Raw genomic sequence first — 15,106 nt, forward strand, 5'->3', positions numbered from 1 at the left:
AACATCACATTCCTGAACCTGGCCTTTCGCTGCCACCCTAAGGGCCGATGGTCTCTGTCTGGGAAGCTCTCTATGCTTTCACTTAGGGCAGGAGGTTGGGGAAGAATTCAGATCCTGACCAAAGGAACAAGGCAGGAATTCATCCTCCTATCACTGAGGGGACATCCACAACCCAGACAGGACCCCACTCCTCCAGCCAGGGCAGCAAAGCCTCTGCTTGTCCTTGCACCCAGGGTTGGAGATTGTCTCCATACGTCGCAATTCACGACTTAACCCCAGTGGTTCTCAACAATGGCTGCATGTTAGACTCACCCAGGGAGCTTTAAAAATTCCTGATGTTGGCCGGGCGCGGTGGCTCAAGCCTGTAATCCCAGCACTTTGGGAGGCCGAGGCGGGTGGATCACAAGGTCAAGAGATCGAGACCATCCTGGTCAACATGGTGAAACCTTGTCTCTACTAAAAATACAAAAAAAATTAGCTGGGCATGGTGGCACATGCCTGTAATCCCAGCTACTCAGGAGGCTGAGGCAGGAGAATTGCCTGAATCCAGGAGGCGGAGGTTGCGGTGAGCCGGAGATCGCGCCATTGCACTCCAGCCTGGGTAACAAGAGCGAAACTCCGTCTCAAAAAAAAAAAAAAAAGAAAGAAAGAAAAAAAAGAAATTCCCGATGTTGGCCAGGCACTGTGGCTCATGCCTGTAATCCTAGCACTTTGGAAGGCCGAGGTGGGTGGATCACCTGAGGTCAGGAGTTCAAGACCAGCCTGGCCATCATGCTGAAATCCCACCTTAAAAAAAAAAAAAAAAATTCCTGATGTTCAGGTCAAAAACCAGACCAATTAACTCAGAACCTTTGAGGCCTTTATTCTTTGACCAGGTGGATTTATGACTTACAGGCTCAGACTAAGCCATAGGCTCTGTCCAGCAGTCCTTCAGTACCCTGGAGTCCACAGCCCCAACAGCTTCCAGGCCCAAGAACAGTGAGTGGACACCCTCCGTGTTCTCTGGGTCCCCTCTGTCCTTCCTCAGCCAGTCTGGTTGAGAAAGTGCAGAGAATGGAATACTCGTTTTTTCCCACTTCAGAGAAAGCTGACAGTGTCCCCACCATGGCTGGCCGCGCACTCTGCACTCTGTTCCGTATGCTTTTCCCTCTGTCTCTTTCTCAAAACTTTAGTCTGTTTTCTGGTCTTTTCTCCTTAAGCTTATGAACACCCTTGTGTCACTACCACCTAAAAATCCCAAATCCTTACCTCTACTCTGTCTCCCCTTCAACTTACCTCTTAGCTTAGCTGTTTCTTTTTTTTTTTTTTTCTGAGACAAGGTCTAGCTCTGTTGCCCAGGCTAGAGTGCAGTGGTGCGATCCACTGTCCACTGCAGCCTCAAACTCTCAGGCTAAAGCAAGCTTCCCTCCTCAGCCCCTGGAGTAGCTGGGACTACAGGTGCCAGCCACTGCACTCAGTTGATTTTTTTTTTTTTTTTGGAGATGAAGTCTCACTCTTTCACCCAGGCTGGAGTGCAGCGGTGCAGTCTCGGCTGACTGCAGCCTCTGGATTCAAGCGATTCTCCTGCCTCAGCCTCCCGAGTAGCTGGGATCACAGGTGCCCGCCACCACGCCCGGCTAATTTTTGTATTTTTAGTAGAGACGGGGTTTCATCATGTTGGTCAGGCTCTTCTTGAACTCCTGACCTCAGATGATTTGCCTGCCTCAGCCTCCCAGATTGCTAGGAATACAGGCGTGAGCTACTGCGCCCGGCCCTTCCTTGCCCATTTTCAGTCTCTCCTCTGTTTGCTATGTGGCTGTATAGATCGCTTCCACTCCCTTGAAATTCATCTTTGGTTCTGGTGACTCCTTTTTTTTTTTACTAATTCCACTTATTTCTGTGATGGTTTCTTCCTAGTTTCCTCTTCCTCAGCTTAGCCTTGAGATTACTCTTTCCCAGTTCTTATCTTTGGCCTCTCCAGTTGGAATTTATCCAACCCAAGGCTTTAACTACTATCTATCTGATGTTAACTTCCAAATTGTTGTCTCTAGTTCAGATTTCTTTTATGTTCATCCAACTACTGGACATTTCCACACTAATATCTTTCTAATCCTGTCCAAAATGGAGCCCATTATTTTCTTCCCATCAGATTTGTTCTCCTTCTAGTCATCAGGCTTGATAGTGAAACACTTAGAAGCATTACCATAAAAGTTAGAATAAGAAAAGGTGCCTGCTGCCATCACTGTTATTTAGAATTATTCTGGAAGATCTATTCAATTAGATAAAATCTTATTTTTTTTTCTTTTTCTTTCTTTCTTTTTTTTTTTTTAGATAAACTTTTTTTTTTTTTTTTGAGATGGAGTTTCGCTCTTGTTACCCAGGCTGGAGTGCAATAGCGCGATCTTGGCTCACCGAAACCTCCGCCTCCTGGGCTCAGGCAATTCTCCTGCCTCAGCCTCCTGAGTAGCTGGGATTACAGGCATGCGCCACCACGCCCAGCTAGTTTTTTGTATTTTAGTAGAGACGGGGTTTCACCATGTTGACCAGGATGGTCTCGATCTCTCGACCTCGTGATCCACCCGCCTCGGCCTCCCAAAGTGCTGGGATTACAGGCTTGAGCCACCGCGCCCGGCCTAGATAAACTCTTATAAGAAAAAGAAATAAGGCTGAGCATAGCTCATGCCTGTATTCCTAGTAATCTGGGAGGCTGAGGCAGGAGGATTGCCTGATGTCAGGAGTTTGGGACCATCCTGGCCAACATGGAGAAACCCCGTCTCTACTAAAAATACAAAAATGAGCCTGGCGTGGTGGTGCGCGCCTGTATTTCCAGCTCCTCAGAGGCTGAGGCAGGAGAATCGCTTGAACGTGGTAGACGGAGGTTGCAGTGAGCCAAGATCGTGCCACTGCACTGCAGCCTGGGTGACAGAGTGAGACCCCATCTCAAAAAAAAAAAACAAAAAGAGCAACACTTGCTGGAAAGATACCAATATTTGTAGATGTGGAAAATACCAGAGAATCACATGAAAAACAGAACTAATCAAAGAACAAAAACTAATCAAAAAACAGTAAGGTTTCCTGTTATAAATTAATAACACTAAGATAATAGCATTGCTTCATGCCATCATTCCTTCATTCATTTAAAAACTTTTATTGAGAACCTACAATGTGGAGGCACTGTTTCTTAGGCTCTGTGGCTATTTTTTTTTTTTTTTTTTTGAGACAGAGTCTTGCTCTGTCGCCAGGCACCAGGCTGGAGTGCAGTGGCGCGATCTCGGCTCACTGCAACTTCTGCCTCCCGGGTTCAAGCAATTCTCCTGCCTCAGCCTCCTGAATAGCTGGGACAACAGGCGCACGCCACCATGCCCAGCTAATTTTTGTATTTGTTAGTAGAGACGGGATTTCACCATGTTGGCCAGGATGGTTTCAATTTCTTGACCTCATGATCCTCCCGCCTCGGCCTCCTGAAGTGCTAGGATTATAGGGCTCTGTGGCTATTATGAACAAAAGTTATGTGGTCTCTGCTCTCATGAAGTTTACATTCTAGTAATAAGAAACAAAGCTCGGCATGGTGGTTCATATCTGCAATCCCAACACTTTGGGAGGCAGAGGCGGGAGGATCACTTGAGATCAGGAGTTCAAGACCAGCCTGGCCAACATGGTGAAACCCCATTTCTACTAAAAATATAAAAATTAGCCCGGCATGGTGGCACACACCTGTAATTCCAGCAACTCTGGAGGCTGAGGCAGGAGAAATCACTTCATCCTGGGAGGTGAAGGCTGCAGTGAGCCAAGATTGCACTATTGCACTTCAGCCTCAGTGACAGAGTGGGAAATAAGATATTATACTGGAAAAATTTCCACTTCTTTTACTTTTTTATTTTCTTAATTAATTAATTAATTAATTATTTTGAGACAGAGTCTTGATCTGTCACCCAGGCTGCAGTGCAATGGCACAATCTCAGCTCGCTGCAACCTCTGGCTCCCGGGTTCAAGAGATTCTTCCACCTCAGCCTCCTCAATACTGGGATTATAGGCATCCACCATCATGCCTGGCTAATTTTTGTATTTTTGTAGAGACAGGGTTTCTCCATGTTGGCCAGGCTCATCTTGAACTCCTGACCTCAAGTGATCCACCCACCTCAGCCTCCCAAAATGCTGGATTACAGGCATGAGCCACCTTGCCCAGCTATTTTTTAATTTTTTGAGACAGTCTCATTCCATCACCCAGGCTGGAGTGCAGTGGTGCAATCTCGGCTCACTGCAACCCCCACCTCCTGGTAAATTTAAGCCATTCTCCTACCTCAGCTTCCCTAGCAGCTGGGATTAGAGATGCCCACCACCATGCCCAGAAAATTTTTGTATTTTTAGTAGAGATGGGGTTTCACCATGTTGGCCAGGCTGATCTCGAATGGCTGACCTCAAGTGATCCACCCACCTCGGCCTCCAAAAGTGCTGGGATTACAGGTGTGAGTCACTACATCCTGCCAAAACTTCCACTTCTAATAACAACCACAAATAAAAAATATGCAGGAAAAAACTCAACCAGTAACGTGAATGACATTGTAAAGAAACCATTCAGAGCCATGAAGGGAATCTTTAAAAATGAAAAGAGGCTGGGCACGGTGGCTCATGCCTGTTATCCTGGTACTTTGGGAGGCTGAGGCAGGAGGATCACGAGGTTGGGAGTTCAAGACCAGACAAGATGGTGAAACCCTGTCTCTACTAAAAATACAAAAAAATTGGCTGGCGAAGTGGTGCATGGCTGTAATCCTGGCACTTTGGGAGGCCGAGGCAGGTGGATCCCCTGAGGTCAGGAGTTCGAGACCAGCCTAGCCAACATGGTGAAACCTGGTCTCTACTAAAAAATACAAAAATTAGCCAGTCATAGTGGTGGGTGCCTGTAATCCCAGCTACTCAGGAGGCTGAGGCAGGAGAATTGCTTGAACCTGGAATGCAGAGGTTGCAGTGTGCCAAGATTGCACCATTGTACCTTCAGCCTGGGCTGAACAGAGTCAGACTCCGTCTCAAAAAAAAAAAAAAAAAAGAAAAGAAAAATTGGCTGGGCATGGTGGTGCGCACCTGTAATCCAGTTACTCAGGAGGCTGAGGCAGGGAATTGCTTGAATCCGGGATGCGGAGATTGCAGTGAGCCAAGATCACGCCACTGCGTTCCAGCTCCGGTAACAGAGAAAGACTCCATCTCAAAAAATAAATAAAATAAAATAAAATAAAATAAACACTATGTACTTAGATTGGAAAATGTAATATGAACTTTAAATTTTAATTAATTTATTTTGGAAGTACTTTGATGTAATAAGAATCAAAAGTTTAAATGAAAAAAATAATTTTATTTTGTATTTAAAAATATTTTCTGATATATTCTGAGGCAGACTTCTGTTTGAGCCCGCATTTTGGGTAAAAAGTTTCTTATACTGTAAAACTTCCGTTTGAGGAAATAATTTTAAAATGTTGAAAAATGGTATAAGGCTAGTGTTACCGGTCATTACCATTTAGTACTCAGAAGCAAAAACCAAACAGTGTGGAGCTGGCACAGGAAAAGACAGATATGTGAGTAACACAGAAAAGTCTAGAATAAAAAATGTGTTATAAAAGCATCACACATCAATAGGGAAAAGGATAGATTACTTAGGGAAAGACAAAATGTTTCATCTTGATGACAAATCTCATCAAGGTAGTTGCTTGCAGAATCAGGCTGTGTGGCCTAGTCTAGGTTTTACCAAGAGTTCTGCATTTGATTAGAAATGCCTTCCTGGGGCCCGGGATGGGGAGACAGATTTACTCAGGCCACATATTTTCTCTTCCTGGATTATTCAATAAAAATCTCTAGGACAACGAACCCGCATTTTGGGTTAAAAAATTATTAACTCTTCCCATTGTGTATAATATATACCCAAGTAAACTTCAGATGGTTTAGAGTTAAATAGCATATATAAAAAAAAGAAACACAAAATACTAGGAAGAAAAAAGAGGAAATTTGGAAAAACAATTATTCAAGTTACGGAAGGACTTTCCAAGCCTGACTTTCAAGACAGAAATGATAAAGCTAAAGATTGATAGATTTAGCTACTTAATCATTAGATACTTCTGCAGAGCAGAAGTTAAAAGAAAACTTTTGCATTAAAAAAGTGCACTATATATGATAAAGAGTTAATATTTTACTATTTAATGAGATGCTCAATCAGTAAGAAAAATATGAACACCCCAATAGAAAAAGGTGACAAAGATATGAATAGACAATTCACCGAAGGAGAAATGCAAACAGCTGAGAGATACATAACATTTCTTTTTACTCTCCAGTAATCCAAGAAATGAAAATTAAAACAATGCTATTCCATTCTTTCCACCTGCCAGTCTGGCAAAGAAAAATCTCTAGTGTGCTTAAGGATGTGGGAAACAACACTGACATGGAGAAAATCCCTGCTAATTGGGCCTAGTCACGCTGGACACAAATTGTACTTTATAATGCTTTCCTATTTCAGAAAGCAGTCAAGCAGTAGAGGCATTTACTGGTGAGATCTGCAGAAAATTGAGAAAGGAGGAGACCTCTATAGCTAAACTATAATTCTATAAATTTGTGGTTAGCAAGAATATCCTGTCAGACTGTTAAATTCTGGTTTCCTTTTCTTATTCTAAAACGTCTATTCTGAAGAAATGGGTCATGAGGGCTTAGCCTATTTTCCCCTAACAAAGCTTTAACATCGTGGATACCCAAATCCCTAGCTAAAATTTTGGGTATAAACTGGCCCCATCTTAGGGTACAGTGAGACAGCCCCCTGTTGGGCATCACAGCAATGGCTTGAGGCCAAGAGGCCCACCCAGATGGGCCACTTCCCTGTGAGGAACAGGGGACTCACAGGTCTCCAGTCTTCTAATCCTGATCTGACACAGGTACAATAAACTCCATGTTTGTCATCTTGTTCTCGGTGGTGAGCTACAAAAATTAGCCGGGTGTGGTGTTGGGTGCCTGTAGTCCCAGCTACTCAGGAGGCTGAGGCAGGAGAATCCTTCAAATCTGGGAGGCAGAGGTTGCAGTGAGCCGAGATCAAGCCACTGCACTCCAGCCCGGGATATAAAGCCAGACTGCATTTGCAAAAAAAAAAAAAAAAAAAAAAAGAAAGAAAGAAAAGAAAAGAAAAAGAATGCTCTTGCAATAAATAAGACAAAATGCCCATAACCAGGAAGAAAGGATGCAAAGGATATAAAGAGGCAGTTTATAAATGAAAAAATATAAATTCAAAAATCGTGAACCTTTCAGAATGCAAATTAAAATCACAAAGAGATCCTGCTTTTTGCTTAACAAATTAACAAAGGCTTAAAAAAAAAAAAAAAAAGCAAGATGATGCCCAGTGTTGGTGAAGGTACAGAAGCACAGTGCTAAGAGGACACTTTGGTAAATCTTTCTCTAGAGAATTGTTTCTCAGAGTAGTAGGGGCCCTTAGGGCTTCCTGAGATCCTTTCAGGGGTCTAAGAGGTCAAAACTATTTTCATAGTAATACGAAGATGTAGCTGGGCGTGGTGGCTCATGCCTATAATCCCAACACTTTAGGAGGTTGAGGCGAGTGGATCACTTGAGGTCAAGAGTTCGAGACCAGCCTGGCCAACATGGTGAGAGCCTGTCTTTACTAAAAAAAAAAAAAAAAAAAAAAAAAAAAAGCCGGGCGCGGTGGCTCAAGCCTGTAATCCCAGCACTTTGGGAGGCCGAGGCGGGTGGATCACGAGGTCAAGAGATCGAGACCATTCTGGTCAACATGGTGAAACCCCGTCTGTAATAAAAATACAAAAAATTAGCTGGGCATGGTGGCTTGTGCCTGTAATCCCAGCTACTCAGGAGGCTGAGGCAGGAGAATTGCCTGAACCCAGGAGGCGGAGGTTGCGGTGAGCCGAGATCGCGCCGAGCCGAGATCGCGCCATTGCACTCCAGCCTGGGTAACAAGAGCAAAACTCCGTCTCAAAAAAAACCAAAAAAACAAAAAAACAAAAAAAAAAATCAGCTGGGTATGGTGGTGCACACCTGCAGTCCCAGCTACTTGGAAGGCTGAGGTAGGAGAATCGCTTGAACCTGGGGGGCAGAGGTCACAGTGAGCTGAGATTGCACCACTGCACTCCAGCCTGAAAGACAGATAAGACTCCATCTCAAAAAAGAAACTAAGATGTTGTTTGCCTTTTTCACTTTCATTCGATTACTGGAACGGAATGTAATTTTCCAGAGGTTAGATGATTTGTGATATCACATGTGATTAATGCAGAAACAAACATGAGACAGTGTATTCTACTGTCAGACATTAAGATTTGCAAAAATGTAAATGCCACTAAATATTTTCTCACACTAAGTAATTTTTGTTTTGGAAAATTGTTTCTTTTTTTTTTTTGAGACGGAGAAAATTGTTTCTTTTTTATTTTATTTTTTTTTTTGAGACGGAGTTTCGCTCTTATTACCCAGGCTGGAGTGCAATGGCACAGTCTTGGCTCACCACAACCTCCACCTCCTGGGTTCAAGCGATTCTCCTGCCTCATACTCCTGAGTAGCTGGGATTACAGGCATGTGCCACCATGCCTGGCTAATTTTGTATTTTTAGTAGAGACAGGGTTTCTCCATGTTGGTCAGGCTGGTCTCAAATTCCCAACCTCAGGTGATCTGCCTACCCCGGCCTCCCAAAGTGCTGGGATTACAGGCATGAGCCACTGCACCTAGCCAGAAAACAGTTGTTTATTTATTTGAGATGGAGTTTTGCTTTTGTTGCCCAGGCTGGAGTGCAATGGCATGATCTCAGCTCACCACAATCTCTGCCTCCTGTGTTCAAGCGATTCTACTGCCTAAGCTTCCTGAGTAGCTGGGATTACAGGCATGTGTCACTCTACTTCGCTAATTTCGCATTTTTAGTGGAGATGGGGTTTCTCCATGTTGGACGGGCTGGTCTTGAACTCCCGATCTCAGGTGATCTGCCTGCCTCAGCCACCCAAAGTGCTGGAATTACAGGGGAAAGCCACCATGCCCAACCAGATAACTTTTAAGAAAATGAGGCGGTGGATCACGAGGTCAGGAGTTTGAGACCAGCCTGACCAACATGGTGAAACCCTGTCTCTACTAAAAATACAAAAATTAGCCAGACGTGGTGGCATGTGCCTGTAATCCCAGCTACTCAGGAGGCTGAGGCAGGAGAATTGCTCCAACCCAGGAGGCAGAGGTTGCAGTGAGCCAAGATCGTGCCACTGCACTCCAGCCTGGGCAACAGAGCGACTCCATCTCAAAAACAAAAACAGAAACAAAAACCAAGGCTGGACGTGATGACTCATGTTTGTAATCCCAGCACTCTGGGAGGCCGAGGTAGGTGGATCACCTGAAGCCAGGAGTTCAAGACCAGCCTGGCCAACATGGCAAAACCCAGTCTACTAAAAACACAAAAATTAGCGCACACCAGTAATCCCAGCTACTCGGGAGGCTGAGGCAGGAGAGTCACTTAAACCTGGGAGGCAGAGGTTGCAGTAAGTGGAGACTGCATTGCACTTTAGCCTGGATGACACAGTGAGACTCCATTTAAAAAAAAGGAAAAAAGAAAAGAAAAGAAGCAAAGCCAGGTTTTGTGGCTCACACCTGTAATTCCAGCATTTTGGGTGGCCAAGGCGGGCCAATCACTTGAAGTCAGGAGTTCTAGACCAGCCTGGCCAACATGGAGAAACCTCATCTCTACTAAAAATACAAATATTATCTGGATGTGGTGGCGGGTGCCTGTAGTTCTAGCTACCAGGGAGGCTGAGGCAGGAGAATCACTTGAACTCAGGTGAGCTGATATTGTGCCACTGCACTCCAGCCTGGGTGACAGAGTGAGACTGAGTTTAAAAATAGGAGGCCGGGCGCGGTGGCTCAAGCCTATAATCCCAGCACTCTGGGAGGCCGAGGCGGGTGGATCACGAAGTCAAGAGATCGAGACCATCCTGGTCAACATGGTGAAACCCCGTCTCTACTAAAAAAATACAAAAAATTAGCTGGGCATGGTGGCGCGTGCCTGTAATCCCAGCTACTCAGGAGGCTGAGGCAGGAGAATTGCCTGAACCCAGGAGGCGGAGGTTGCGGTGAGCCAGGATCACGCCATTGCACTCCAGCCTGGGTAACAAGAGTGCAACTCCGTCTCAAAAAAAAAAAAAAAAAAAAAAAGGAAAAGAAAAATGTACAAACAAATGTACATAAACAGGAGAGAGGTTTAAAAAATGACATATGATTGCGCCGGGCGCGGTGGCTCAAGCCTGTAATCCCAGCACTTTGGGAGGCCGAGGCGGGTGGATCACGAGGTCAAGAGATCAAGACCATCCCGGTCAACATGGTGAAACCCCGTCTCTACTAAAGGTGCAAAAAATTAGCTGGGCATGGTGGCGCGTGCCTGTAATCCCAGCTACTCCGGAGGCTGAGGCAGGAGAATTGCCTGAGCCCAGGAGGCGGAGGTTGCGGTGAGCCGAGATCGCGCCATTGCACTCCAGCCTGGGTAACAAGAACGAAACTCCGTCTCAAAAAAAAAAAAAAAAAAAAAAAAAAATGACATATGATTAACAAATAAAAAGACCACAAAATTATAGTATCTATTGTAGTGAAAATGTTCACTAACTTTTAAGGTAAAAAATGGGGAAAAAATAGAAAATAATGAAGAATAGTCTTTTCAACAAATGATGTTGGCACAACTGGATATCCACATGCAACAGAACATATCTGGACTCTTACACCATATACAAAAATTAACATAAAATGAATCAAAGACTTAAAGCTGAGATCATGAAGATTTATATTTTTGTTTTCTTTGTGTTTTCGTCTAAGAGTTCTGTAGTTCTAGTTCTTACACTATAAAACTCATAAAAGAAAACATGAGTATAAATCTTCATGACCTAAATTAGGCAATGGTTTCTTACATATGACAATAAAAGCACAAGCAGCCACTACCAAAAAAAAAAGAAAAAAAAGAAAAAGAAAAAATTTGTCTTTATTAAAATTAAAAACGTTTGTGCTTCAAGGACATTATCAAGAAAGTTATGACAACTCACAGAATGGGAGAAAATATTTACAAATTATGTGTCTAATAAGGTTCTAGCACATAGAATATATAAAGAACTCTTACAATTCAATACTAAAAAGACAACTTAAATTTTTAAAATAGGCAAAGGATTTTATTTATTTATGTATTTTTTGAGATGGAGTCTTGCTCTGTTGCCCAGGCTGGAGTGTGCTGGCATGATCTCGGCTCACTGCACTTTCCATTTCCTGGGTTCAAGCAATTCTCCTGCCTCAGCCTCCTGAGTAGCTGGGACCACAGGCACATACCATGGCACCTAGCTAATTTTTTTTTTTTTTTTTTTTTTTTAACTTTTAGCATTTTAAGTAGAGATGGGTTTTCACTATGTTGCCCAACCTGGGGAGGATGTTAATAAACATTTCTCCAAAGAAGATACATAAATTGGCTGGGCATGGCAGTTTATGCCTATAATTCCAGCACTTTGGGAGGTTGAGGTGGGTGGATCACCTGAGGTCAGGAGTTTGAGACCAGCCTGGCCAACATGGTAAAACCCCGTCTCCACTAAAAATACAAAAATTAGCTGGGCGTGGTGGGAGGTGCCTGTAATCCCAGCTACTCTACTTGGAAGGCGACAGGAGAATTGCTTGAACCTGGCAGGCAGAGGTTGCAGTGAGCTGAAATTGCGCCTTTGCCCTCCAGCCTTGTGGACAATAGTGAGACTGAGTAAAAAAAAAAAAAAAAAAAAAAGGTATATAAATAGCCAATAAGCAAATGAAAAGACACTCAATTAGGGAACTGCAGGTCAAAACCACAGTGAGGTGTCACTTTACAACCCCAAAAATGGCTACAGTAAAAAAAAGAAAAAAGAAAAAAAAGTGGCTGGGCATGGTGGCTTAAGTTTGTAATCCCAGCACTTTGGGAGACTAAGCCAGGTGGATCATTTAAACTAGGAGTTTGAGACCAGCCTGGGCAACATGGCAAAACCTCATCTCTATTAAAAATTCAAAAAATTAAGCCAGGCGTAGTGTCTCATGCCTGTAATCCTAGTACTTTGGAAGGCTAAGGCAGGCGGATCATTAAACCAGGAGTTTGAGACCAGCCTGGGCAACATGGCAAAACCTCATCTCTATTAAAAATTCAAAAAATTAGGCCAGGCGTGGTGGCTCATGCCCGTAATCCCAGTACTTTGGAAGGCTAAGGTGGGCGATCACCAGGTCAAGTGATAGAGACCATCCTGGCCAACATGGTAAAATGCCATCTCTACTAAAAAAGCAAAAATTCGCTGGGCGAGGTGGCTCACACCTGTAATCCCAGCACTTTGGGAGGCCAAGGTAGGTGGATCACCTGAAGTTGTGAGTTCGACACCAGCCTGACCAACGTGGAGAAACCCTGTCTCTACTAAAATACCAGACTGGTGGCCATGGTAGCACATGCCTGTAATCTCAGCTACTGGGGAGGCTGAGGAAGGAGAATCGCTTGAACCTGAGAGGTGGAGAGCAGATTGTGCCACTGCACTCAAGCCTGGGCAAGAAGAGCAAAACTCCACCTCAAAAAAAAAAAAAAAAAAAAAAAAAGGGCCGGGCGCGGTGGCTCAAGCCTGTAATCCCAGCACTTTGGGAGGCCGAGGCGGGTGGATCACGAGGTCAAGAGATCAAGACCATCCTGGTCAACATGGTGAAACCCCGTCTCTACTAAAAATACAAAAAAAAAAAATGTAGCTGGGCATAGTGGCACGTGCCTGTAATCCCAGCTACTCAGGAGGCTGAGGCAGGAGAATTGCCTGAACCCACGAGGCGGAGGTTGCGGTGAGCCAAGATTGTGCCATTGCACTCCAGCCTGGGTAACAAGAGCGAAACTCCGTCTCAAAAAAAAAAAGAAAAAGAAAAGAAAGAAGGCGGGGCACAGTGGCTCATACCTGTAATCCCAGCACTTTGGGATGCCGAGGTGGGAGGTGATCACCTGAAGTCAGGAGTTCGAGATCAGCCTGGCCAACATGGTGAAACCCCATCTTAAAAAAAGAAAAAGAAGGCCGGGCGCGGTGGCTCAAGCCTGTAATCCAAGCACTTTGGGAGGCCGAGGCGGGTGGATCACAAGGTCGAGAGATCAAGACCAACCTGGTCAACATGGTGAAACCCCGTCTCTACTAAAAATACAAAAAATTAGCTGGGTATGGTGGCGCGTGCCTGTAATCCCAGCTACTCAGGAGGCTGAGGCAGGAGAATTGCCTGAACCCAGGAGGCGGAGGTTGCGGTGAGCCGAGATCGAGCCATTGTACTCCAGCCTGGGTAATAAGAGCGAAACTCCGTCTCAAAAAAAAAAAAAAAAAAAAAAAGAAAGAAAAGTACTGAATCATGCTACAACATAGACAAACCTTGAAAACTTATACTAAATGAAAGAAGTCAGACACAAAGGCCGCATATTGTATAATTCTATTTATATGAAATGTGCAGAATAAACAAATTCATAGAGCCAGAAAGTAGACTAGTGCTTGCCAGAGACTCAGGGGTGGAGATGGGAGGTGACGGAGGATGGAAGGGACTGGTAATAGATGAAAAGGTTACTTTTTGGGGTGATGAAAATGACTGGCATAAGATAGTGATGATGATTACACAATCTTGTGAACATACTAAAAATCACTAGATTGTACACTTTAAAATGGTGAATTTGGCTGGGCACGGTGGCTCACACCTGTAATCCCAGCACTTTGGGAGGCCAAGGTGGGCGGATCACTTGAGGTCAGGAGTTCGAGACCAGCCTGGCCAACATGGTAAAACCCCATCTCTTCTAAAAATACAAAAATTAGCTAGGTGGGGTGGTAATCGCAGCTATTCAGGAGGGTGAGGCAGGAGAATTGCTTGAACCCAGGAGGCAGAGATTGCAGTGAGCCAAGATTGCACCACTGCACTCCAGCCTGGGCGATGGATCAAGACTCTGTCTCAAAAACAAAAAGTATATTTATATACTCTTTCTCTCTCTCTCTCTCTCTCTCTCTCTCTCTCTCTCTATATATATATATATATATATATATATATATAGACACATATACTGTGTCTATATATATATTGAAAAGTAGTATATTTATATATGCATACAACAAAGAATAGAGGATGTTAATAGCGACAAGGATTTTTTTTTTTTTTTTTTTTTTTGAGACAGAGTCTTCTCTGTCACCCAGTCTGGAGTGCAGTGGTGCAATCTCGGCTTACTGTGACCTCTGCCTCTCAGGTTCAAGCAATTCTCCTGCCTCAGCCTCCGGAAGCTGGGACTACAGGCTCGTGCGGCCACACCCGGCTAATTTTTGTATTTTAGTAGAGAAAGGGTTTCACCATGTTGCCAGGCTGGTCTCAAACTCCTGAGCTCAGGCAATCTGCCCACCTTGGCCTCCCAGAGTGCTAGGATTATAGGCATGAGCCACCATGCCTGACCTACCAATATGGATTTTTATATGTGTTAGATATTCATGTATGCTCTATAAAGATATATATTGCTTTCTTTTTATTTTTTATTCTTTTTTTTTTTTTTTTTTTTTTTTTTTTTTTGGTGACAGGGTCTCTCTCACCCAGGCTGGAGTGCAGTGGTGTGGTCATAGCTCACTACAGCCTGGACCTCCTGGACTCAGGTGATCCTCCCACCTCAGCCTTCTAAGTAGCTGGTACTATAGGTGTGTATTACCAAGTCCAGCTATTTTTTTTTTTTTTTTTTTGTATTTTTGGTAGAGACGGGGTTTTGGTATGTTGACCAGGCTAGTCTCAAACTCACAGGCTCAAGCAATCTTCACACCTTGGCTTCCTAAAGTGCTGGGATTACAGGCATGAGCCACCATTCCTGGTCTTTAATTTTGTTTTGTTTTGTTTTGTTTTGTTTTGAGACAGAGTCTTGCTCTGTTGCGCCAGGCTGGAGTGCTGTGGTCTGATCTTGGCTTACTGCCACCTCTGCCTGCCTCCTGGGTTCACGAGATTCTCCTGCTCTCAGCCTCCCAAGTAGCTGGGACTACAGGTGCTCGCCACCACACCCAGCTAATTTTTTGGTATTTTTAGTAGAGACAGGGTTTCATCATGTTGGCTAGGATGGTCTTGATCTCCTGACCTTGTAATCCGCCCTCCTTGGCTC

This window comes from Saimiri boliviensis, chromosome 1 (assembly GCF_048565385.1).
Source record: "Saimiri boliviensis isolate mSaiBol1 chromosome 1, mSaiBol1.pri, whole genome shotgun sequence".
NCBI lineage: Eukaryota > Metazoa > Chordata > Mammalia > Primates > Cebidae > Saimiri > Saimiri boliviensis.